Here is a 27,565-nt window from a genome sequence, read left to right on the forward strand (position 1 = left end):
AAGAAACAAAACAAACAAAAAAAACCCCACAACAGGGTCATATCAAAATGCCTCAGAACTAGCAAGAAGATGCTCCCAAAGATGGGACATTTTGAACATCAATGAGGATAACTGCAGTGTATTGAAACATATCAATTACATTTTAAGTACATGAATTCATAACAATACTTTAAAAATGCAGTTGATCACCACTGGAGGATGCTAGTAAGCCAAATCTATTTCTAAGACTAGTAAACAAAGAGGAAGAATCAAGCATTTATTCTGCCTTTTGAAAATAAAGCATACCATTGGTATCAAGCACCTGCTGCATAAAGATGAAGCAACTAGCAACATAGGTAGTAATTTTTAAATTGGTAAATAAAGTGAAAGAATTAAAAACTGGGAAACAGACTTGCACATATATGGTCACTTTATTTGTGACAAAGGTAGTACAGTGGAAAATGGGTGGTTTTTCAATAAATAGGCTGCATCAATTGGACATCCATGTGAAAAAATTACCTCACATTATACTAAAAAAATCAGTTCCATATGGACTGTAGGTCTAAATGAGAAAGGTAAAACAATAAAGCTTTTGAAGAAAACATAGGAGACCACCTCATGACTTTGAGTAGGAAAACATTTCTTGAACAGAATACAAAAGAGCTAACTATAAAAGAAAAAAAAAAGGAAAATTAGACTAAAAGACTATTGTGTTAGGTATATTGAGGGATGCAATGACAGCAAGACCTGGTTCTAGTCCTAGTGAGGTTTATGATTAAGCCCATCTATGGTTTTATTATTCTTTCTTCCTTTTCTTTCTTCCTTCCTTTCTTCCTTTCTTTCTTTCTTCCTTCCTTCCTTTCTCTCTCTCTCTTTCTTTCTTTCTTTCCTTTCTTTCTTTCTTTCTTTCTTTCTTCCTTCCTTTCTCTCTTTCTTTCTTTCTTTCTTTCTTTCTTTCTTTCTTTCTTTCTTTCTTTCTTTCTTTCTTTCTCTCTTTCTTTCTCTCTTTCTTTCTCTCTCTCTCTCTTTCTTTCCTGTCTGTCAGGCTCTTCCTGGGTGGTGGGCTAACTCCCTCATTTGCCCTGCTGTTATCTTGCTGAGTGTCCCCAGAAAGCCTGTCTCCTCATTGAGTAACTGATATTTCTCCTTTGCCTTGCCCGTATCACCTGGATTAGGAGAGGTGGTGTGGTGGTTGCAGAATAGGAATGGGGTGGGAGAGGAAAACAGGTCTCCTCTGCATCACTGACAGCTGATTTCTGTTGTCAAACTGTTAAGATTGTGAAATTGGCAATTGGTGATGATTAAGATTCTGATGAGACACTGTGGGGGGAGGTGTGGTAGCCCCTGAGAACATAACCAGAAGGCATTTAGGGAAATGGAAAAGTTGCTGTACAGAGGGCTCAGAGATAGTTCCTTCTCTTTTTTCCCCCTCCTCTCCCTTCCCTTTCCTTATCCTGTGGGCTTTGGGCCTCAAGTACTTAAAGGACTCAGAAAAAACTCAGTTGCTTGGAATTATCCTTTTATTTATTCACCAAAAACATATGCAAGGGTAAGTAAATCATTCCCTACCCTTGTTAGTATGAAAACAAATCTTTAATAAGCATGAGGTGTATTGATGACTGTGCCTAATCTACTCAACATTGTTATTACACTTCATGGTTTGTTTGTTTTTTTAAATTGGAGTGAATCAGCTATACGTATACATATATCCCCTCTTTTTTGATTTCCTTCTCATTTAGGTCACCACAGAGCATTGAGTAGATTTCCCTGTGCTATACAGTAGGTTCTCATTAGTTATCTATTTTATGCATAGTATCAGTAGTGTATATAACGTCAATCCCAATCTCCCAATTCATGAGAGACGGACATTTAAAATGGACCATTACAACATTGTGGGGAGGATTATAAGTAGCTTATCATCAATGACATTTATGAAAGTTTTCCATGGACCAAGTATTGTGGCTGAGCCTTTATTTGTACCATTTCATTTAATCCTTATGATATCCCTATGAGCTAAGTAACATTCTACCTATTTCATAGATTCTGAAGTTGAGGTTCATAAAGTTTTAGTAACTTGGTCAAGTGTATTGTCAAGGATCTCAAGACAATCTTCTTTACAGGTCCTGGCCCCTCAATCAGATGCTGCTTGGCAATTACTCTTTCTTTGTTATCAAACTGTCTCCCAAATTATTTGAAGCCTGAGGTCTTAATGAAAAATCTGGCTAATGGCACTTGACTATAAGGTGGCAGAGTGCTGATGCCATGTTTGAAAGTCAAAGTATGCTTCATTTTTTAGCTATAGATTTAAAAAGGATTGGTGGTGGCTACCTATGCCTCAGGGCAGCACCCCTTTTGTGCCCAGCCACTCCAAGAAGGGTTTAGGGCTATAACTGGCTGGCCCCAAATAGAGAAAACATAATGGTTATCTTTCTGCAGTGGCCCAAGGCACAGTGTACAAACCTGTCCAAGCCACAGCTGTTGCACCTGCTGAGACACACCAGGTTGAAGTTCTGTCTTCCTATAATAAATGATGGAAGTGAAACTGTGCAACTCAGACTGGGACTCGGATCTGACCAAAACCAGATTGGGACTTGAACCCACAGTCTTTTAATTGAGATCACATACCTGGTCTCAGGACTTAATGAAGCTCTGGTTCATGATGTCTCATCACAGAAAGAATTCAGTGAGAGACAAAGTTATAGGTGAGAAGTGGATTTATTTAGAGAGAAACACACTCTACCCACAGAGTGTGGACCATCTCAGAAGGTGAGAGGCTGAGAAATATGGCTTGGTTAGTTTTTATGGGCTGGGTAATTTCACAGGCTAATGAGTTGGAGGATTATTCCAACTATTTGAGGGAAAGGGTGGGGATTTCCAGGAATTGGACCACTGCCCACTTTTTGGTCTTATATGGTTAGCTCTGAACTGTCATGGCACTGGTGGGTGTGTCATTCAGCTAATGTATTACAATGAGCATATAATGAGGCTCAAGGTCTACTGGAAGTTGAATATTCCTCCATCTTGGGCCTAGTTGGTTCTAACCAGTTTTTGTCATGTCCTATGGCTACGTCATTCTTTTAAAGGTTGTGCCGTGTCCCCTTCCCTCCTCTTTCAAAAGGACCCAGTTTCTTCGGGTATGTTCAGGATGTCAGAACAACTCTGCCTCCTTTCTCAGTGTTCAGCATGTTCTGTGTCCTGCCTGGAGGGGGGGAGAAATAGAAACTCTTTTCTTTTTTACTTTCTCCTTCATTCCTGTTAGTTCTCAGGAGGTTGAGAGCATTAACCCTGCTCGAGCTGAACCTTTCATCTTAGGTTGAGTTTCCCTTAGGTTCTAGGGGGATTTGAGTGCCTGTAGTTTATTTGGGAGGTGACCTTTGAAAATTAGGAGGGGATGAGGAAATTTGCGACAGAGAAAGAAAGAAACCCAATGCATGGTGTGCTGAAGAGTCGGTACCTCTGACAAGTTAAGATGTATATTGTAAGCCCTAGAGCAACAGCTAAGAAAATAACTCAAAATATAGTGAACATAATCAATAAAGGAATTATGATGTTACATTAGAAAATATTTACATAATATAAAAGAAAGCAGGAAAGGAGGAACAGAGAACAAAAAAGATATGAGACACTGAAAATGAAAAGTAAAATGGCAAATGTAAATCTACCTATATCAATAATATTAAATGTGGATAGAATAGCAAATGGAGTGAAAAAGGCAGTGATTGTCAGACTGGATAAAAAAAAAAAAACCATGATCCTACTATATGCTGTCTATAGGAGACAAACTTTAGATTCAAAGATACAAATAGGTTAAAAATAAAAGGAGGGGAAAGATATATCATGCAAACAGCAATCCTAAGAAAGTTGGAGTGGTGATACTAATACCACTCAAAATAGACTTTAGAGTAAAAAATATTAGATAAAGGGGACCATTTTATAATGATAAAAGAGTCAATGCATCAGGAAGGTATAACAATTATAATATATATTCACCTAACAGCAGAGCCCCAAAATACATGAAGCAAAACCTTCAGAATTGAAGGGAGAAATAGACAATTGAACAATAATAGTTGGAGACTTTAATACTTCACTTTCAATAATGGATATAACAACTAGGCAGAAGATCAACAAAGAAATAGAAGACTTGGGCAACATTATAAACCAACTAGACCTAACAGACATCTGTAATCTACCCAGCAATAGTAGAATACACACTCTTTTCAAGCACACATGGAACATGCTCCAGGACAGACCATATACTAGGGATAAAATAAACCTTAATAGAAGTAAAACAATTGAAATCATATAAAGTATGTTCTCCAACTGTAGCTGAAATTTGGCCTCTGTACACCAGTACTGAACTGAATCTTGGAGACAGTTTTGGGTGAAGTAGAAAAGAATAGCTTTATTGCTTTGCCAGGCAAAGGGGGCCACAGTGGGCTAATGCCCTCAAAACTGTGTGTCCTGACCTGGAGGGGGTAGTGATGAGTTTTATACTAATGGTTCAAAGAGGAGGGCATGATCAGTTCATGGACATTCTTCTGATTGGTTGATGGTGAGGTAATTGGGAGTCAGCAACATCAACCATCTGGTTCTAACAGGTCTGGGGTCTACGTGCTTGCAGGCAGCATACAGCTAACTTCTCCCACCTGGTAGGGGTTTCAGTACCTGCAAAACAGCTCAAAGATATTGTTATGTATATCCCTTGAGGTGGAACCAGGACCCTGCCCCAAGGCTGCACTGTTGTTTCTTGACTGCTCCTCTGTTGTCTTCACATCCCCTCCCTTCCCTAATTAGCAAATGTTTGAACCTGCCCCTTGAAACTCAGGGAAGGTCATTGAGGCTGAACGAAGCCTATTTCCTGCAAACAAGAAATGGGGGACACAGAAAGGCTTTTGTGCTCAGGAGCCCCATAGGGTCCTGCTCGGTTTCACAACTACAGTATAACAGAAGGAAATTTGGGAAGTTCGCAAATATGTGGAAATTAAACAACCACTCCTAAATAACCAGTGTGTTATTTAGAGAAGAAATCACAAAGGAAATTAGAAAATACTTTGAGATGAATGAAAATGAAAACATAACATACCAAAATGTATGTAGGGAAGCTAAAGCAGTGTTTGGAGGAAAATTTATAGCTGTAAATGCCTACATTAAAATAGAATTCCACCTTAAGATACTAGAAAAAGAAGAGCAAACTAAAACTAAAACAAATAGAAGGAAGGAAATAACAAAGATTAGAGAGGAAATTAATGAAATAGAGAATAGGAGAACAATGGAGAAAATCAACAAACACAAATCAAGAAAATTGACAAAACTTTAGCTAGACTGACCAAGAAAAAGAAGACCCAAATTACTAAAATCAAGAATGAAGAGGGGGCATAACTACCAATTTATAGAAATAAAAAGGACTATAAGAGAAAATTATAAAAAACTGTATGCTAGCAAATTAAATAACTGAAATAGACAAATTCCTAGAAAGACACAAACTACCAAAACTGACTCCTGGAGCAGACATGGCCAGGTAAGAGGTTGATACAGTAATCTAGGTGGGGGTGCTGATGGCGACTTGGACTTGGGTGGTAGGGCTGGAAAGTGAGAGGCATGGGGCCCTTGGGATATATTTTAGAGGTAGGACTAGTGGGGCTTGCTGGTGAGTTGGATGCATGGTGGTGGGGGAAAGAGGAATCAGGAATGAGTCTTAGATGTGAGCCTTGCCCAACAATAGGTGGACAGGGTGTCATTGTTTCTTTGTAAGAATCTCACCACTTAGTATAGGACAGAGGTTGTTATGGAGATGGAGAGAGATTTGAGGGAGTGGGAACATAACCCGGTGAAGATGGCGGAGGGTTTTTCAGAGGGAAGACATCTGAAACATTTCTCACTTTCCCTCTACCCATTTTGGAAATCAGAACTCATCTTATTCACCTGGGAGGCGATTACACTGGCCAGGGCTGATTGTTTTGCAGGGTTTGTTTCTGTTATCTTTGTTTTGACAGTGTCTCTTGCTCTGGCATTTGGTGGGCGTCAGCATTATTAGGTTTGCAGAAATAATAGTACTTCTTATTCTGCCAACTGAGTGGGCTTGATTTGAATGTCATTTGCATATGTTAAATTCCTCTGTGAAAATTATCAATACTTCCTGTCTACACTGGAGTCTGAAGAACTAGACTTGAAGACTTAAAGGAAGACTCAACTTAACTAATCCATTAAGCTGCTGTTTAGGTTGGGCTCCTCCAGAAGCAGACACTGAGACAAGGACAAACCTGCCTTGGCACAGTGAGGTGAGACAGAAAAGTGTGTATTAATGAGCAGGTTGCTGCTGGGGGCTATTGGGGTTTAATCCCCCTGCAGAAACTTGGGAGACTATGGAGAGCACATTCCTTAGAGTTGTCACTACTAAGAGGTGAGGAAGTTCCTCCAACCTGCTTTGTTACTGGCTGAGAAGAGCCTCTGGGGGCATCAAATCTTCCAGCACATCCTACCAGCTGTGCCAGTGGGCTGAGAACATTCCTGCAGCCAGATGTAGCTCTCAGGCAGAGTCACAAGTGCTTGATCTAGGAAGCCATTGTATGCACAGGAATGGCGAGGGTCAGGGAGAGATGGGTGGGGCACTGACATCACCTGCTACAATAGCTTTTAGGGAAGATGTGGGTTGCTGGACCCAAGGCATGGGAGGGCATGCAGATGATTTTTCCATGTGTGACACAAAAGATGCCATTGTCACCTGTGGCAGTTTCATGGTTTGAGATTCTCACAACAGCTTATAAACAGTAGCAAAATAATTTCCATGATAGTTCCATCTCTAAAATAGGCCAATAATTCCTGATATCAATATTTCATCCAACTATTCTGTCCTTTTAAATGGTCAGCTTGTACCCAGCCCATGCAAGACCTGCAGAAGGTATGGGCTGGGGGTGGCAGGTATTTTCCAGGAATTCAATGCATAAGGTATCAGGATAATTGGCTGGCTTTAATTTATTGATACTGTTATTGAGCCTGTTTGTTTTGCCTGATGCACAGCTAGGCAAATGCCTAGTTTTGCAGCAGAGCAAGGCAGCCAAGCCAGGAGAAGAAGTCTCAGATTCACCTCTCTGATAGTGAGAGGGTTGGGGCATTTATGGGACAAGCAATATGGTCTTAGGGTGGGAAAGTGTGGTTGAAGGTAGGGAAAAGGTGAGGTAATCTGTGTTCTACACAAGCTTATCTGAGTTACATGCTTCTTCGTGGGATGCGTATTCAAAAATTGAGGCACTTAGCATGATCTGAGGGTGGAGATTTTGGCCCTCTGACATCAAATGGTCATTCTTTGGACACCTGTGCAGGGCCAGTTTTAGGGTCAGTGGTCCCAACCAGTTTTAGCTGGCTTGAACTGAACAGGGACTGATTCCAAGTTCCTGGAAAACAACTTAAACCCTTTGTTACTATAGTGGCCCATACATCAAAGTTGTTATCTATAGGGGTGGTTAAGGGGTCTTGTGATATATTACTTAAACTACGTGAAGCTTGGAGGGTATGCAGTTAAAGGAAAAAACAAAACAAAACAACACAAAAAACTAAAGTGAGCTTAATCAGTAAAGGCAGGTTACAAGCAGGGTTTTTTTTTGTTTTTGTTTTTAAACAAGCTGTTCCATTATCTGCTATTCTGTAAGACAAGCTCAAGGATTTGTGTTAGTCACCAGCTTGCCTGCTTTGCTCACTGTTGTGTCCTCATCACCTAGAACAGTGCCTGGGCCATAGTAAGAGCCCTGCAAATACAGATTAAATGTGAAGAATGGGAACCTAGAAGGGCTCATTCTATGAATTTATCAGCAACCATCTCTCCTGGCCACTGAAATCACTTCCTTCATGGATTTCCAGGTGCGTGAAAGGTTCGATGTTTTGGCCTCACCTCCTAATCTCTTGCTGTATGTATAATCTGACCGTATGGACAAAAGATGTCATGAAATCCTCTGGGCTATGGTTTCCTGTAAAATAATGGTTTTGAACTGGATGATCTGGGGCTCCTAAATCCTGAATTTAACCTCATAAATCTTAGTTGTTGGTTTTTTTCTTTCCATTTTTGCTTTTGCGTGACCAATCTTCAACGAGACTATATTATCAAGGCAATTAATGATTGTGTTCCTTTGGTGAGTCCCAGGCTCAGCTGCTTGCAGCAGACACCATCAGTGGCCAGCCCAAGTTGGCACTCACCATTCTAGGACATGCTGACTGCATTCTACTGCAAGTTCTTGTGCCTTTATGCCTGAAGGTTTTCTTTCTTTCTTCTTTCCTTCCTTCCTTCCTTTCTTTCTTTCTTTCTTTCTTTCTTTCTTTCTTTCTTTCTTTCTTTCTTTCTTTCTTTCTTCTTTCCCTTCCTTCCTTCCTTCTTTTCTTTCTTTCTTTTTTCATGGATTGGACGAATGAATTTATTTATTTATTTATTAACTATAGTTGATTTACAATGTAGTGTTAATTTCTGCTGTACAGCAAAGTGATTCATTTATACATATATACATGTTCTTTTTTAAAAATATTCTTTTCCATTATGGTTTATTACAGGATATTGAATATAGTTTCCTGTGCTATACAGTAAGATCTTGTTATCCATTCTATATATAATAGTTTGCATCTGCTAACCCCCAACTCCAACTCCATCCCTCCCTCACCCTTCCTCCCCCTTGGCAACCACAAGTCTGTTCTCTATGTCTGTGAGTCTGTTTCTGCTTTGTAGATAAGTTCATTTGTGTTATATTTTAGATTCCACATATAAGTGATATCATGTGGTGTTTGTTTTTCTTTCTGACTTACTTCACTTAGTATGTTAATCTCTAGTTCCATCCATGTTGCTGCAAATGACATTATTTTGTTCCTTTTTATGGCTGAGTAGTATTCCATTGTGTGTATGTACCACATCTTGTTTATCCATTCATCTGTTGGTGGACATCTTGGCAATTGTGAATAGTGCTGCTATGAACATAGGGGTGCATGTATCTTTTTGAATTATAGTTTTGTCTGGATATATGCCCAGGAGTGGGATTGCTGGATCATATGTATGCCTGAAGGATTTCTTTCCACACTGGTGGAGGCTGGAAGTTCTGGGGAGTAAGTGTTCCTGGGAGTGGCCTTCAGCTGATGATGTATAAGAGTTGGTGGATAAATAACCAAGCCCCTTTGCCCCTCTAGTGGGATAGCTCTGAGGTGTGTTCAGTGCTGTCTCCCAGCAAGATTGAGCCCCAGTTGCCCAGAGTGGCATCCTGCTCATTACCACTCTCTGCCATCTTTACATCACTCACCCTACTCCCCTTACCAATGTTTCCTAGGATCACCTCCCTAATAATCTGCTTTCAATTTTTTAAAAATTGAATTGTAATTGACATATTAATTTTAGGTGTACAACATAGTTATTTGCTATTTTTTACATTACAAAATTATCACCATGATCTAACACGTTATTAGGAGGTACTGAAATTTTTTTCCAGAAACCCAACAACTTAGAAGGACTATATGATAAAGACTATACTTTTTAATCATACAATCTTTAAAGGCTATAGTCTTTCAAAGCTACCGCTTGGAAAGATTTTCAAAGATGAAGTGAATGGACCACTGGTTTGACCAAGTCTGGTTTTCTTGGTATTTACCTGGAGAAAAATAATACAAGTCATTTCAAACAAAGAAGACATCTACATCATAGGTTAAACCATTATCTGGAGCTCGAATCTTAAATGGGGGAGGTATAACATTACATATAACTTAATTTACTCAATTATAAATACTAATAGCCAATTCAAAAAGTAACAAAACTAAAAATCTTGAAAGTTGAAAGAGCAGAGTTGAGAAAGAGAATAGTTAGATTTAGGGGAAATGCTTACTTTTTACAGAAAGTATTTGCATTAATATAATATAAAATTGGAGTCCAGCTCACATAATTAAAAAAAATAAATTTCCAAATAAGTCAGTATTTAACATTAAAAAATGAAAATATGCAGAAAAAGTAAATATAAATATAAATATATTATCTTAGGGGAAAGAAAGCATAGAGGTAAAGATTAATAAAATTAATGAAAAGTATCTAAATTTTCTATGTTAAAAAAGTGGTCATATTTCCAAAGCAGACATAGAGATGACCAATAAATACATGAAAATATGCTCAACATCACTCATCATTGGGGAAATGCAAATCAAAACCACAATGAGATATCGCCTCACACTATTAGGATGGCTATTATAAAAAAGACCAGAAATAACAAGTGTTGGTGAGGATGTAAAGAAAAGGGAACCCTTGTGCACTGTTGGTGTGAATGTCAATTGGTGCAGCCACTATGGAAAACAGTTCCTCCAAAAAATCAGCAATCCCACTTCTGGGTATATATGAAAAGGAAATAAAATCACTATCTTGAAGAGATATCTGCACCCCCATGTTCATTGCAGTGTTATTCACAATAGCCAATTTATGGAAATAATAAACTAAATGTCTATAGACAGATGAATGAGTTATATATACACACAATGGAATACTATTCAGCCTTAAAAAAAGAAGAAAATCCTGCTATTTGTGACAACATGGATTGACCTGGAAATTATACTATAAGTGAAATAAGCTAGATACAGAAGACAAATACTGGGTGACCTCATTTGTATGTGATATCTACATATAATATAGATTCATAGTAACAGAGTAGAATGGTGGTTTCTAGGGGCTGAGGGAAAGGGGGAAGGGGAATTATTGCTTAATGGAGACAAAGTTTCAATTTTGCAAGATGGAAAGAGCTCTGGCGATGGCTGGTGGTGATGGTTGCACAACAATATGAATATGCTTAGTATCACTGAACTGTACACTTTAAAATGGTTAAGATAGTAAATTTCATGTTATGCATATTTTACCACAATAAGAAAAAAATTGGCCAAACTTTACATGTGTGCAAAAAACTGAGAAAGAACATTTGCAACCTGTTTGACATTTTAAAAATTAATAAGAAAAGGAATTGCATCCAAATGCAAAAAGAAATAGGGCTGAAACAAGAATAGAGCATTTGTTTTTTTTTTTTTAAAAAGAGTAATATAAGGAATTAATGATCTGAAAAAATAAACTCACTAGGAATAAAAGAAGCTCCAGTTAAAATATGTTACCCTGTGAAATAGCTGCTTTAATACTTCATTAGTAAGATAGCAAATTGGTTTTAAATTTTTGAAGGAAAATTTGGAATATTTAAAATATTTACACTAAAATATGGAAGGATGCAAACTGTGCTGTCAATATGGGTAATCTGGGTGGAGAGAAAGGAAGGGAGAGGAATGTTGATTCAGGGGAGAAACCAAATAAAAAGAAAAAAAGGCTAAAAAAAAAATTATCACCATGATAAGTCTAGTTACTATTTGCTTGCACTCAAATTCTTATCTCAGGGTCAGCTTCTGGAGGACCCACCTAAGGTGTTGCTCTTTGACTTCTGCTCGGTCACCCATTATGCATGCCACCTCCACGGAACTGAGTAGCTTATGAATTTCCTCCATAGGCCCCCCTTTCTCTGGGATTGATTGCATCCTCCCACAATCTCCATCCTCCCACAGTCCCCAGGCCCCAGCAGTCAACTCTCAAATTATTATGCAGCATGATTTAGCTGTTCCTTATCCTCACCCCTCTCACCTAAATTATGCCCTCAGGGATATTTACCCTCTCTACGAACCCCACCTATCAAGACACTTGGCTAAACAAAACAATAGATCTCACCCTGCACATTTTGCTCACTTTTCTGAGTTTGAGCTGTTGCTCAAACTGCAAACAGTTTAAAAATGTATTTTCCGGGAACGCTCCTACACTGTTGGTGGGAACGTAAACTGATACAGCCACTATGGAGAACAGTATGGCGGTTCCTTAAAAAACTAAAAATAGAACTACCATATGACCCAGCAATCCCACTACTGGGTATACACCCTGAGAAAACCATAATTCAAAAATGTACATGTACCACAATGTTCACTGCAGCACTATTTACAATAACCAGGACATGGAAGCTACCTAAATGTCCATCGACAGATGAATGGATAAAGAAGATGAGGCACATATATACAATAGAGTATTACTCAGCCATAAAAGGGAACAAAATTGAGTTATTTGTAATGAGGTGGATGGACCTAGAGTCTGTCATACAGAGTGAAGCAAGTCAGAAAGAGAAAAACCAATACCGTATGCTAACGCACATATATGGAATCTAAAAAAAAGGTACTGATGAACCTAGTGGCAGGGCAGGAATAAAGACACAGATGTAGAGAATGGACTTGAGGACACAGCGGGGGATGGGGAAGCTGTGACGAAGTGAGAGAGTAGCATTGACATATATACACTACCAAATGTAAAATGGATGGCTAATGGGAAGCTGCTGCGTAGCACAGGGAGATCAGCTCGATGTTTTGTGACGACCTATAGGGGTCGGATGGGGAAGGTGGAAGGGAGGATCAAGAGGGAAGGGATATGGGGATATATGTGTACTTACAGCTGATTCACTTTGTTGTACAACAGAAACTAACACAACATTGTAAAGCAATTATACTCCAGTAAAGATATTTTTAAAAAAAGAAAAATGCAAAACAGTAAAAAAAAAAAAAAAAAAAAAGTATTTTCCTCATTACATCTGACACATGAGCAAAAGTGAGCTTCAGGTGTACTAAGAAGGCTTAAAGCCACAGCTGGAAAGTGCTGTTCATTCACAGAGCATCTGGGGTAAGACATACTGTCTGTTGGCCACATGAATGATGACAAGCTGAGATACAAATTGTAGAAGAAACTAATATTCCTTCTTCCTGGAAGTATTCTAAAAGAGAAAGGATGAGGACTCTCAATCTTATTGTTTAAAAAATCAGCATATAGCCTCAAATTGCCAATCAGCCTCAAGCATACCTTGCACTTGTAATTTTTCTTGAATATCTAGCATACAAATGTTAGCCTCCATGTCCCAACTAGACTAGCAATCCCATGCAACTTCATGTTCCATGGAACCTTGAGATATTTAATCTTCCACAGTCACTCTGTGCTCCCCAAGCATTTCTAATTAACTCAAGGAATGTGGGTCCCTGTGTGGGCTCGAGGGAGAAGAAGGCATGAGGAGGGGGCACAAGCCACAGAGGTTTTTGCTCTCCTTCTCAGTCCTCATCTCCATCTGGTCACCCCAGACCAACTCTTTGCCTCAAAGATAAGGGGGGGAAAATCCCCACACGCAACTAACTGCAAGTCTGTCCACCTAAACATCCGACCCTGGGATCCAGCTACATGATCACGGTGTGACAGTATGATGGATTTAGAATGTTGACTTATGGGGGAAATATTCACAGTAGATTGAAGACTGCAAAGCAGAAGGTACCGGTGGTCCTGATTTTTCATAATTATATAGGCAGATATAAATTTGTAAATTATTCCATACACATAACACATGCTTGCAATATTCAATTTACATTGTGTAATATATTTATAAATCATAGATTTGTGTATTTAAATATTGTATTTTAAATATTTTAATGTTAAATATTTATAATATTAAAATTTTATTTGTAATATACAATTTAAATATTTATACACAAAATTCAATCATATATTTGTATATTTGAATATTCTATTTTAATATTTAAATATTAAAAAACAATATTTTGTATATTTAAAATACAAAGTTAAAATATTTAATATATTTATATAAAAATGGTAAATATTTGTTATTTAAATATATTTAAAATATATTTACAAATCATATATTTGTATATATGATTTATATATGTTTACATATACAGAAACATGGGGAAAGTAGACATGGCCATATTCATAATGGGTACATTAGAAGAAGATGATTTGGAGTTTTTGGAAAGATACTATTTGTATGTTTTCAGTGTTTTACATATGCTTTTTGTAAGTAGAAAAATATATCAAGAAAAAGAATATTGTGTTTCCTCCTGTTTCCATGAGTTTTGACTTCAATAGTTCGAGCAAAACTACTACTTCTCCCAGCTGCCTCTCCTGCAACCTCAGATGAGGCTCTATCATTCATACTAACAGACGTCACCTAAGCTGGGGTGTTGATCAAAGGATGGGGTGCTGTTAAAGGTCACCAGATGTGAGATCTAGGTTCTTACCCTGAGCCTCTATCTCCATGAAGAAAGAGTAGTGGGCTCTGTAAGTCCCACCAGACCACATCACCACTGAGGCTGTGGTGGACCTTGCTCTTCAATTGTCCTGTGTACCAGCTTAGACAGTAGGGAAATTGCTTTTAGTTCAGAGATGGCCCCAGCTAACTATAGCTTTGCCCTGCTCTACCATGGATATGGGGCCACCTAATGGTTCAACAAGGGCTCAGCCAATTTTTACAATGACCCTGTTATATTGAGAGATCACTTGTCTTGGCATCAGAAAAATCTGCATTTAAGTCCTAGGTTAAAGTCTCAGCCCTATGTGCTGTGTGACTTTGAGCAAGTTCCTTAACCTCTCTGAGCTTCACTTTACCCATATGTAAAATGGGATCCATGAGAGGGGTGTTGTGAGGATTAAGAAAGTCCATAGCCTAGTGCCTGACACCTGGTGGTCAGTCAACACATGATGGCCATTATTATGGTCTACTTCTGTCACTTACTAGCTTCTGAACTTGGGCTAAAACTCTATTTTGCTGAGACTCAAGTTTTGCACTTATAAACTAAGAACAACAACGGCACAAACCAAACTTGCCTGGCCAACCCACATGGGGTTGGGGTGAGTCTTAAGTAATGTGAAAGTGAGAAATAGTTGTTAACCAATACTGGGAAGAACCCAGTATTTGGTCATGGATAGGAACCAGAAAGAAAGATTAATAAATTACTCTTTGTTGACTGATTGCAAAATAGCTCCAATTCTTCCTTTCCTTGTATCCATACCCCTTGGCAATGTGACTTTTTAGCTCCTCCCATTAAGAAGTAGAGTTTATTTCTCACCCCTTGAAATTTGGCTTGGCCATGTGACTTACTTTGCATTGCAAACAGAGGCTTGAAAAGTGCTTGCACAATGAAACTTGCCCTACATGACCTTATTGGGAACGCTACAACAACCATTATGTGAATGAGCCCACTGAAGGATGAGCAACACATACTCTGACAAAGGGACCTTTATTGTCCCTGCCGACAGCCAGTCATCAACAGTGTGAGTGAGGTCATTGACCATGAGCTGACCGCAATGCATGAGGGGAGCCAGCCAACACCATGTTGAGTAGGCATCCCACTAGCCCAGCCCATCCATCACACACAAAGTTCCAACAAGTATCTAAAGTCAAGTCACTCTCTGAATTATTGCCCTTATTAGTTACCAATCTATAGTTTAAAACAATCATTCTTAAAGTGATACATATATGAATCACTTTGCAGTACACCTGAAAGAATATATATATGTATATAAAATATGTGTGTATATATATGTGTATATAATGTATATATATATAAAGAATTTCAGATTATTTTCCATTACAGATTGTTAAAAGATATTGAATATAGTTCAATATATATATTCAATATATATATATTGAATATATATATAGAATATATATGCTATATACCTGAAACTAACACAATATTGTAAATCAACTATACTTCAATTAAAAACTTTATCATTCTTGTTCTATGTGTGTTTGAAAGTAAATGGTATAGTTCCAGGCATAGACAAGGCACTTGGTGAGTGTTTATGAACTGGACGGATAGATGCATAGATGGATAATGTAGGTGAAGGTAGGATAAAAGGCTGGAGCAGGGAGTTTCTGATGAAGAATAGTTAGAGCAGGGTTTCTCAATCTCAGCACTATTGACATTTTGGGGTTTTTTTGTTTTTGTTGTTTTTTGGCCACACCACGTGGCTTGTGGGATCTTAGTTCACCGACCAGGGATCGGACCCAGGCCCTCGGCAGTGAGAGCACGGAGTCCTAACCACTGGATCACCAGGGAGTTCCCACTATTGACATTTTGGTCCAGATAATTCTTTTGTGTGTGGGGAGCTGTCTATGCATTGTAGGATGTTTAGCAGCACCCCTGGCCTCTATATACTAGATACAAGTAGCAACTCCCCTGCCCCCACAGGAGACAACTGATAATGTTTCCATGCATTGTCAGATGTCTCCCGGGCAGAAAAATTGCCCCCCAAATCCCCACAGAGTTAAGGGAGAAGATTCTGAGCAGCTGTAGGGGTAAAATCTAGGGAATGATGGACATCTGCCTCAGGTATAGGACTTCATCTGAGGACCCGTGAACAGAAATGAGAGGTCAGGAAGCCTGGGTGATGCTTCTGGGGCCAACTGCAGGAGACTTCGAGCCACTGGCCCCAGTCAGGCTCTGAAGCTCAAGTTTAAGATGAAATGAGAATTGCACGATCTAGTTTGTGGTACACATCTCCCCATTCTCCCCTGTTTCCTCTGGAGCCTGCCATTTCCCGTCTTCACTGGTATTCCATCAGTCAATGGACAGGGAAATAAAAACTGAAGAAACTCTGAGGAGCCAGCACTGCTATCTGCTTAAGGGTCTAGGGAAGAGAGGAAAGGAAAGGACATTGACTTTGTGGGAATTTCAGTCTCCTCAGCTCTTTGTTCCCATTATGAAAAAGGTGATTAAAAATTAGCTTTATTTCCGTAAACAGTGACATGTATCCAAACCTACAGCAGTTCCTTACCAAAAAGTGACTCTTTGCCAATTGTTTTGAAGATGATGGTAAAATCAGAGCACCGTATGTTTCCCCCACACAATACAACAGGAATCAACAACTATTTGAGTAATTTCTCATCATAATCCAACCATCAATAAGTCTCTGGGTAAGATTGTGTTGTTACAAAGCCTTCGTCCATCAAGGACGTTTTGATATCCCCTGACACCATTACAGAGTGAAGACGTTCTATAAACAGAAGACAGTGAACATTCCTGGTCTAATTGCTTTTCTCTCCCACTGTTATTCAAACCACCCTAATGCAGGAGCTCTCACATATATAATTCTTAGCAAAACAAAGCCTGCTTCCTGGCTGTATAAACTACCCTGATATGGGTATGGGAAATACACTCATGAGATGCCTGAATGTAAGCATGTTTCCACAGATGTAGAGTGTTAGATGAGTTTATGTTTACTGGTGGCCTCTGGACAGTGGGCATAATGAAACACTATGGTCAAGGTTTTTTAGCAGGTTTGGAGATAAGATTTCCAGGCTAGTCACACATCCCAGCTTTCGGGGACCTAATGAATATAGGTGACTGTATTAGTTTGCCATAACAGAGTACCACAGACTGGGTGGCTTTAACAGAAATGTATTTTCCTCACAGTTCTGGAGGCTAGAAGTCCAAGATCGAAGTGTCAGCAGGGTTAATTTATTCTGAGGCCTCTCTCCTCGGCTTGTCGTTGGCTGTGTTCTCCCTGCGTCTTCATGTGGCCTTCCCTCTGTATGTGTCTGTGTTCTAATCTCTTCTTTTTTTTTTTTAAATTTATTTATTTATTTTTGGCTGCACTGGGTCTTCGTTGCTGTGCGTGGGCTTTCTCTAGTTGTGGCGAGCGGGGGCTACTCCTTGTTGTGGTGTGCGGGCTTCTCATTGAGGTGGCTTCTCTTGTTGCAGAGCACGGGCTCTAGGCGCGCGGGCTTCAGTAGTTGTGGCTCATGGGCTCTAGAGCGCAAGCTCAGTAGCTGTGGCACACGGGCTTAGTTGCTCCGTGGCATGTGGGATCTTCCCAGATCAGGGCTTGAACCCGTGTCCCCTGCATTGGCAGGTGGATTCTTAACCACTACACCACCAGGGAAGTCCCCTAATCTCTTCTTACAAGGACATCAGTCCTATTGGATTAAGGCCCACCCAATAACCTCATTTAACCTTAATTACCTCTTTAAGAACATATCTCCAAATACAGTCACATTCTGAGGTACTGGGCTTAGGACTTCAACAGGTGAATTTGGTGGTGGTGAGGGGGACACAATTCAGCCCATAATGATGCCAGGCACACATCCTTTCTACTCCATACACATCACCAATTGTACAGAATGCTGATGCCCTTTAACAGCCAGTGTAACCATCTCTCAGCTGCTGTGAGTGTTAGCAGGTAATGACTCACAGTTGCCCCCTCTATGCAGAATTTTCCTCGTCCAGGAGCTTCCTTGCTTGAGAAGTTATGCCTCCACTCCTCCGGCAGCCCACAGCTGATGACTGACAGATATGGGGGTACAAAAGGCCAGGCCCCTTGCTCTCTGGTGGGACTATGTGGTACAGTTCATGCTTCAGAGCTCCCTGTGGACCAGGCTGACGCTAGACTCCAGCCGAGACCACACCCTTGCTCAGCTCCTTCCTCTGCCCCTTTGCTTCTCTCACTCCTCTTCTCCTGAGTCACTGTCAATAAATCATGCACACCCAAATCCTGTCTCAGTCTCTGTTTTTAAGGGGCTTACCCTGAGACTACAAATTTCAAAGAAATTACTCAAATACATTTAACAGGAACACTCTTCAGAAGATAATTTAGTTGTTCTTTGATAATTCAGAAGATATTCCCTGAACTTGCAGTGTCACTGGCCTTTTATTGTGAACATCAATTATTTCTACAGGTAGGAAGAAAGATCCTTGAACAGAGCACTCCTATGGCTAGAGGATACAATTACACATTTTGATTTAACAGTAGCCAGAGGTCAGCCCAAGTGGGTCCAGATGAAACCAAATCTGATGACAGAGCAAGAGGTCAGAATGATATCTCCAGTCGACATCATCCACACCAAGAGTCAAAAGGCATAGCCACTGTGATCTTACATGTGTAGCTTCTTGATTTGACAGAATTTCACATGGTTCATCTCATTTATAGACATATAGGATGTTAATGCTGGGAGGGTTCATAGTTATCCCTCCAACAACTATTTAGAGTTCTGTGATGGGTTGAATTGTGTCTCCCCCCAATATATGTTGAAGTCTTAACCTCTTGAACCCCAGAAGATGACCTTACTTGGAAATAGGGTCTTTGCAGATGTAATTAGGATGAGGTCATACTGGAATAGAGTGAGCCTAATCCAAAGCTCTATACTTTTTCATCGTTTTGTTTTGGAAGTCATGGGAAACCTGATTCAGAATGTGACAAAATTTCATTAAACTTAATGACAAATACTTACATAGCCTCTTTTGATATTTTCTATTTATTAGTAAAAGATGAAAAGCTACATGCCATTGTGTAAAACACTCTCTCATCCTACTGGAATAAAAGTGATTGAAAGAATATATGGAAACAATATGGTAGCAAAAGTAAAATGCAGTCCTTGGTCAGAAAATATATGGAAGACACCTAGAAAATATTTCTGGAGATTTTGGAAATATTAAAACAATTTGTACACATGGGAAATTTGCATTATAGTTTGAAAAGAGTACAGATAGATGTTCCTAATGTGTCCCAGCTTGTAGTGCTTGTTAAACTCTGTCAGTAATAAAATGCAAGAGCTACTTTTTGATGAGCTATGAAAGGAAAGATGAAGTAGATAAGATAATAGTCTCAACAATAATGCCTTCTTGAATAAAACCGCTGTTCAATGGAAAGAAATAATCAAAAATCTTGTAGCCACCAAGAATCATCTGCTTTGATTTGAGAGGGGAACAGAAAGGGTATTGAACATCCCATTAAAAAATGCATCCATCACTGTTTCAGAGATGAGGCATTTCAGCAAAGAGGTGGAAACCAGAAATGCTCCATTGATGTAGCTCACTGCATGAGAACATTTTTAAAAACATGAGCATGAAAATCATTTGACTACACAGGAGTTCACTGGTTATCTGGTGGCAAAATTTGTAAAAGAGCTTCTAACTTAAAGATAAATCACACAGTTTTCCTTTAAAACAAGTCAAATATTTCAAGTTTGGGAGCCTGGGAAGACAAATGACTAGCAACAGAATTGACAAATGACACTAGAGGGCTCAGATTGGCAGAAAGCCAAGAAACAGACATGGATGGGTAAATCGACCAGGTTCACTTATCTTGTGAATGGAGAGGAATTGGCATAGTCAGAATTCACTGCAAAGAGATTAGGAACATTAACTGAGCCACACAGAGGTATAAACTTGTGCACTAAATCTTCTTACAGAGCTATGCAGTGTCAGATGACAACATCTGATGAGTGAGGATTCCATCAGAACTTCTGGAAGCCTGCCTCTCTGGCTCCAGACGTACATAGTTAGTTCTGCACTAGAGCCAGGAGCATTTTCTCACTCTTGGAGTTTATGATATACAATACTATTAACAGGTCCCAGTACTCTCAGTTATGAACATAGCCTTCTGTGTCCCCTCTGCCTCCCCAGGCTAGCATTGTCTTGTCCAGACACATTCCTGAACTTAGTGCTGTCTGGTTGTTTTTGGATTAAGAGGAACTTGAAAGACTGAACAACCAAATGCAATATGTAGTCCTTGGGTGGGTATTAGCTCAGATGGACCAACTGCAAAAGATATTTTGGTGGCAATCGGGGAAATTCGAATATGGATTGGGTATTAGGTAATATAAAGGAATTATTGTTCATTTTGTTAGGTATGATAATGATATAGTGGTTATGTTGGGAAAGTCCTTATTTTTAGAGATACACATGAAAGTGATATGAGGTAAAATGTCATTGTCTGCAATTTATTACAAATACCTTGGCAATAAGTCACATGAAGTAAATCTGGCAAAATGTTAAGAATTGTTAAGTGTAGGTAATGCATATATGGCAGATCATTATACCATTTTTCCTACTTTTCTGTATGTTTGAAAATAAAAGCTCATAATGAGTTTTTATAATAAATAAAAATTATTAAGCAAAATCCATGCCATCAAGGTGAAGATGATGTTTGAGCATTGAGGAAGAAAGTAGATATTTTTTTGAATAAAATGTATGGAGAGAACATTTTGAATGTTTCCATTGCTACATTATTTTATTGATAAAAGAAATACAAATGTCATCTACCAACTTTCCTACTGCTACACTTAAAAAATATTGGGAAAACCAATGAACAATGTGAAAAGGAAATTAAGAAAACAACTCCATTTACAATAGCATAAAAAAGAATAAAATACTTAGGGAAAAAACCTAACCAAGGAGATGAAACACTTCTATGCTGAAAACTACAGAACATTATTGAAAGAGGGTAAAGAAGACAGAAATAAATAAAAAGAGATCTTGTGTTCATGGATTGGAAAGCTTAATATTGTTAGGATATTACACAATGCAATCTACAGATTCAGTGCAATCCCTATTAAAATCCCAATGGTATTTTTTTGTAGAAATAGAAAAATTTATCATAAATTCATATAGACTCTCAAGGGACCCTGAATAGCCAAAACTATTTTGAAAAAGAACAAAGTTGGAGAACTCACATGTCTTGATTTCAAAACATATCCTCTCCATCTCAGTGCTCTCACCTCACTGTGGCAGAGCAACCTCAGCCCTCCCTTACACTCCCTGCCAACAAATTTCTTTTCAGTATTTTTAAAGGAAAAATATAAGAACCAGTCTTATCAAAGGGGTAGATTAGTCAGCTAAGCCAACAGATAGCCTAACACCTAGAAACCACAATCTAAAATGGAGTCTAATTAAAGATTGGCTGCCAAGATGGCAGAGTAGAAGGACATGAGCTCACCCCTTTTTAAAAAAGCACCAAAATCACAACTAACTGATGAACAACCATTGCCAAAAAACCCCCCAAAACAAAACAAAAACCCCACTGGAACCTACCCCAAAAGATACCCTACATCCAAAGACAAAGAAGAAGCCACTATGAGATTGTAGGAGGGGAGCAATTGTAATAAAATCAAATCCCATATTCGCCAGGTGGGCAACCCACAAACTGGAAAATAATTATACCACAGAAGTTCTCCCAGAGGAGTGAATGTCCTGAGTCCCAGGTCAGGCTTCCCAGCCTGCGGGTCTGGCAATGGGAGGAGAAGCCCCAGAGAATCTAGCTTTGAAGACCAGCAGTGTTTGACAGCAGGAATTCCACAGGACTGGGGGAAATAAAAACTCTACTCTTGGAGGGCATACACAAGGTCCTGTGTGCACCAGGACACAGGGAATAAAGCAGTAACCTCATAAGAGACTGGATAAGTGACCTGGAAGACAGAATGGTGGAAATCACTGTCATAAAACAATAAAGAAAAAAGAATGAAAAGAAATGAAGACAGTCTAAGAGACTGCTGGGACAACATTAAATGCCCCAACATTCACATTATAGGGGTCCCAGAAGGAGAAGAGAAAGGGAAAGGACCTGAGAAAATATTTGAAGAGATAATAGCTGAAAACTTCCCTAACATGGGAAAGGAAATAGTCACCCAAGTCCAGGGAACACAGAGAGTCCCAGGCAGGATAAACCCAAGGAGGAACATGCCGAGACACATAGTAATTAAATTACAAAAAATAAAGACAAAGAAAAAATAATAAAATCAACAAGGGAAAAGCAACAAATAACATACCAGGGAACTCCCATAAGGTTATCAGCTGATTTCTCAGCAGAAACTCTGCAGGCCAGAAAAGAGTGGTATGATATATTTAAAGTGATGAAAGGGAAGAACCTACAACCAAGAATCCTCTACCCAGCAAGGCTCTCATTCAGATTTGATGAAGAAATCAAAAGCTTTACAGACCAGCAAAAGCTAAAAGACCATCTTTGCAACACATGCTAAAGGAACTCCTCTAAGTGGAAAAGAAAAGGCCACTACTAGAAACAAGAAAATTATGAATGGAAAAGCTCACCAGTAAAGGTAAACACAAAGCAAAGGTAAGAAATCATCTGCACAGATATAATATCAAAACCAGCAATTGTGAGAAGAGGAGAGCACAAATGCATGATATTGGAAATGGATTTGAAATTAAAAGACCAGCAATTTATAACAATCTTGTTTATATATAGACTGCTATATCAAAACCTCATAGTAACCACAAACCAAAAATCTACAATAGATACACACACAAAAAAGAAAAAGGAATCCAAACACAACACTAAAGTTAGTCATCAGATCACAAGAGAAGAGAAAAAAATAGGAAGGGAAGAAAAAAGACTTACAAAAACAAATCCAAACCAAATAAGAAAATGGCAATAGAAACATACATATTGATAATTACCTTAAATGTAAATGGATTAAATGCTCCAACCCAAAGACATAAGCTGGCTGAATGGACACAAAAATAAGACCCATATATATGCTGTTTACAAGAGACCCACTTCAGATCTAGGGACACATACAAATTGAAAGTGAGGGGTTGGAAAAAGGTATTCCATGCAAATAGAAATCAAAAGAAAGCTGGAGTAGTAATACTCATATCAGATAAAGTAGACTTTAAAATAAAGACTGTTACAAGAGACAAAGAAAGACAATACATAATGATCAAGAAATCAATCCAAGAACAAGATATAACAATTGTAAATATATATGCATCCAACATAGGAGTACCCCAATATATAAGGCAAATGCTAGTAGCCACAAAAGGAGAAATGACAGTAACATAATAATAGTGGGGGACTTTAACACCCCAATTTCATCAATGGAGAGATCATCCAGACAGAAGATCAGTAAGGAAACATAGGCCTTAAAAGACACATTAGACCAGATGGATTTAATTGATATTTATAGAGCATTCCATCCAAAAGCAGCTGAATGCACATTCTTCTCAAGTGCACGTAGAACATTCACCAGGACTGATCACATGCTAGGCCACAAAGCGAGCCTCAGGAAATTTAAGAAAATTGAAATTATATCAAGCATCTTTCCTGACCACAATGCTATGAGATTAAAAATCAACTACAAGAAAAGAAAAATTGTAAAAAGCACAAGCACGTGGACGCTAAAGAATATGTTACTAAGCAACCAATGGATCACTGAAGAAATCAGAGGAAATCAAAAAAAACCTAGAGAAAAATGAAGATGAAAGCACAATGATCCAAAAACTATGGGATGCAGCAAAAGCAGTTCTAAGAGGGAAGTTTATAGCAATACAATCTTACCTCAGGAAAGAAGAAAAATCACAAGTAAACAACTTAACCTTACACGTAAAGCCATAGAGAAAGAAGAACAAACAAAACCCAAAGTTAATGGAAGGAAAGAAATCAAAAAGATTAGAGCAGAAATAAATGAAATAGAAACAAAGAAAACAATAGAAAAGATCAATGAAACTAAAAGCTGGTTCTTTGAAATGGTAAAATTGATAAACCATTAGCCAGACTCATCAAGAAAAAGAGGGAGAGGACTCAAATCAATAAAATTAGAAATGAAAAAGGAGAAGTTACAATGGCACCACAGAAACACAAAGGACCCTAAGAGACTACTACAAGTAACTATATGCCAATAAAATGGACAACCTGGAAGAAATGGACAAATTCTTAGAAATTCTCCCAAGACTGAACCAAGAAGAAATAGAAAATATGAACAGATCAATCACAAGTACTGAAGTTGAAGCTATGATTAAAAAACATCCAATAAACAAAAGTCCAGGACAAGATGGCTTCACAGGTGAATTCTATCAAACATTTAGAGAAGAGTTAACACCTATCTTTCTGAAACTATTGCAAAAATTTGCCGAGGAAAGAATACTCCCAAACTCATTCTATTAGGCCACCATCACCCTGATACTAAAACTGCAAAAAAAGAAAATTACAAGCCAATATCACTCATGAACATAGACACAAAAATCCTCAACAAAATACTAGCAATCTGAATTCAACAGTACATTAAAAGGATCATACACCATGATCAAGTGGGATTTATCCCAGGGCTGCAAGGATTTTTCAATATTCACAAATCAATGAGTGTGATACACCACATCAACAAATTGAAGAATAGAAACAATATGATCATCTCAATAGATGCAGAAAAAGCTCTTGACAAAATTTAACACCCATTTATGATAAAACTCTCCAGAAAGTGGGCACAGAGGGAATATACCTCAACATAATAAAGGCCATATATGACAAACCTACAACTAACATCATACTCAATGGTGAAAAACTGAAAGTACTTCCTCTAAGATCAGGAACAAGACAACAATGTTCACCCTCACCACTTTTATTTAACATAGTTTTGGAAGTCCTAACCATGGCAATCAGAGAAGAAAAAGAAATCCAAACTGAAAAAGAAGTAAAACTGTCACTGTTTGCAGATGACATGATATGATACAGAGAAAATCCTAAAGATGCTACCAGAAAACTACTAGAGCTCATCAATGAATTCAGTAAAGTTGCAGGACACAAAATTAATACACAGAAATCTGTTACATTTGTATACACTAACAATCTAACAATGAAAGATCAGAAAGAGAAAGTAAAGAAACAATCCCATTTACCATTGCATCAAAAAGAATAAAATACCTAGGAAAAACCTACTTAAGGAGAAAAAAGACCTGTACTCTGCAAACTATAAGATGCTGATGAAAGAAATCGAAGATGACACAGATGGAACAGATATACCATGTTCTTAGATTGGAAAAATCAATATTGTCAAAATGACTATACCAGCCAAAGCAATCTACAGATTCAATGCAATTCCTATCAAATTACCAATGGCATTTTTCATAGAACTAGAACAAAAAATCTTAAAACTTGTATGGAGACACAAAAGACCCTGAATAGCAAAAGCAATCTTGAGAAAGAAAATGGAGCTGGAGGAATCAGGCTCCCTGACTTCAGACTATACTACAAAGCTACAGTAATCAAAACATTTTGGTTCTGGCACAGAAACATAAATCAATGTTTATGTTTTATTGATTTAAGCATAAATCAATAGATCAATGGAATAGGATAGAAAGCCCACAGATAAACCCACACACCTATGGCCAATTAATCTATGACAAAGGAAGCAAGACTGTACAATGGAAGAAAGACAGTCTCTTCCATAAATGGTGCTGGGAAATGTAAAATAGATAGCTACAGGGAAGCAGCCCCATAGCACAGGGAGATCAGCTCAGTGTTTTGCGACCACCTACAGGGGTGGGATAGAGAGGGTGGGAGGGAGATGCAAGAGGGAGGAGATATGAGGATATATGTATATGTATAGCTGATTCACTTTGTTATAAAGCAGAAACTAACACACCATTATAAAGCAATTATACTCCAATAAAGATGTTAAGAAAATAAAAAATAAATGGTGCTGGGAAGACTGAACAGCTACATGTAGAAAAAATGAAATTAGAACCATACAAAAAAATAAACTCAACATGGATTAAGGACTTAAATGTAAGATCAGATACTATAAAACTCTTAGAGGAAAACATAGGCAGAACACATAAATCGCAGCAATTTGATTAATTGCAGCAATATCTTTTCCAAGCTGTCTCCTAGAGTAATGGAAATAAAAACAAAAATAAACAAATGGAACCTCATTAAACTCAAAAGTTTTTGCACAGTAAAGGAAACCATAAACCAAACAAAAAGACAACCCACAGAATGGGAGAATATATTTGCAAATGATGCAACCAACAAGGGATCAGTCTCCAAGATTTACAAATAGCTCATGCAGCTCAATATCAAAACAACCCAATCAGAAAATGGGCAGAATACCTAAATAGACATTTCTCCAAAGAAGACAAACAGATGACCAAGAGGCACATGAAAACATGCTCAACATCACTAATTATTAGAGAAACGCAAATCAAAACTATAATGAGATATCACCTCACACCAGTCAGAATGGTCATCATCAAAAAATCTACAAACAATAAATGCTGGAGAGGGTGTGGAGGAAAGGGCACCCTCCTACGCTGTTGGTGGGAATGTAAATTGGTACAGCCACTATGGAGAACAGTATGGAGGTTCCTTAAGAAACTAAAAACAGAGCTACCATATGATCCAGCAATCCCACTCCTGGGCATATATCCAGAGAAGAACATGGTTTGAAAGGATACATGTACCCCAATATTCATTGCAGCACTGTTTACAATAGCCAAGACATGGAAACAACATAAATGTCCATCGACAGATCAATAGATAAAGAAGATGTGGTACATATATACAATGGAATATTACTCTGCCACTGAAAAGATGAAACAATGCCGTTTGCAGCAACATGGGTGGACCTGGAGATTATCATACTAAGTGAAGTAAATCAGACAGAAAAAGACAAATATCATGTGATATCCCTTATATGTGGAATCTAAAAAAATGATACAAATTAACTGATTTACAAAACAGAGTCACAGACCTAGAGAACGAACTTATGGTTACCCAAGAGGAAGAGTGTGTGTGAGGGGTGGGATAAATTGGGAGTTTGGGATTGACATGTACATACTGCTATATTTAAAATAGATAACCAACAAGGACCTACTGTATAGCACAGGGAACTCTGCTCAATATTCTGTAATAACCTAAATGTGAAAAGAATGTAAGAAAAGAATAGATGCATGTATATGCATAACTGAATCACTTTGCTGTACACGTAAAACTAACACAACATTGTTAATCAACTATGCTCCAATAAAAATTTAAAATAAAATAGATAAACCACAAAGTCCTACTGTATAAGAAGGGAACTATATTCAATATCCTGTGATAAACCATAATGGAAAAGAATATGAAAAGAATGTATATATATGTATAACTGAATCATTTTGCTTTACAGTAGAAATTAACACAACATTGTAAATCAACTATACTTCTGTAAAGTGAATAAAAAAC

The 27,565-nt window shown here is 38.2% G+C and overlaps 1 long non-coding RNA gene across 1 annotated transcript in view; it reads right to left on the reverse strand.

Annotated features, from left to right (window-relative positions):
- Positions 1-969: 969 nt before the first annotated feature.
- Positions 970-27,565, reverse strand: part of LOC309612914 — a 30,875-nt gene continuing 4,279 nt past the window's right edge. Inside the window, exon 2 of the long non-coding RNA XR_014235405.1 lies at positions 970-27,565. This is a non-coding gene — a long non-coding RNA (uncharacterized lncRNA).

This window comes from Balaenoptera borealis, assembly GCF_965194805.1.
Source record: "Balaenoptera borealis genome assembly, chromosome: 16".
Taxonomy (NCBI): Eukaryota; Metazoa; Chordata; class Mammalia; order Artiodactyla; family Balaenopteridae; genus Balaenoptera; species Balaenoptera borealis.